The following is an 827-nucleotide window of genomic DNA, read 5'->3' on the forward strand; positions in this document are numbered from 1 at the left end:
TTCCTGTGGTCCGTCTTAAAAGGCCGTTGGTCATCTCCTCCGTCAGTGGACAAATCCTTTCTGACCCGGTCCACTACCGCACCAAGCCACTGTCCGTGCAAGTCGGTGTGCTGCACAAGGAGAGACTGTCCTTTTATGTGCTTCCACGTTCCACATCCTCCATCCTGTTGGGTCTACCATGGTTGCAGTTCCACGCACCCGGTTTTGACTGGAAGACGGGGGAGATCCTTCGGTGGGGACCCGACTGCCAATCTCGCTGTGTGGATTTGCCTCATCCTGTGCCTGTTCTGGCTTCTTCTGTGACCCTTAAGGCCCTGGAGGGTCTTCCTGCATGTTATAAGGACTTTCGTGATGTCTTCTCAAAGAAGCAAGCTGAGACGTTGCCACCTCACTATCCCTACGACTGTCCTGTGGATCTGTTGCCGGGCACTTCTCCCCCACGGGGTCGTGTGTATCCGCTCTCAGTACCAGAAACCACAGCCATGTCGGACTATATCCAAGAAAATCTGCAGAGGGGATTTATACGTAAGTCTTCTTCTCCGGCTGGTGCAGGTTTTTTCTTTGTGACCAAAAAGGACGGGTCACTTCGACCATGCATAGACTATCGCGGTCTTAACAAAATCACGGTTAAGAACCGTTATCCGTTGCCATTGGTCACTGAGTTGTTTGACCGCCTTCGTGGAGCCAAGATCTTCTCCAAATTGGATCTTCGTGGGGCTTACAACCTCATTCGTATCCGCCAAGGGGATGAATGGAAGGCCGCTTTTAATACCTGTGATGGACACTTTGAGTACCTGGTGATGCTGTTCGGACTCTGTAATGCACCA

This window comes from Engystomops pustulosus, chromosome 4 (genome assembly GCF_040894005.1).
Source record: "Engystomops pustulosus chromosome 4, aEngPut4.maternal, whole genome shotgun sequence".
NCBI lineage: Eukaryota > Metazoa > Chordata > Amphibia > Anura > Leptodactylidae > Engystomops > Engystomops pustulosus.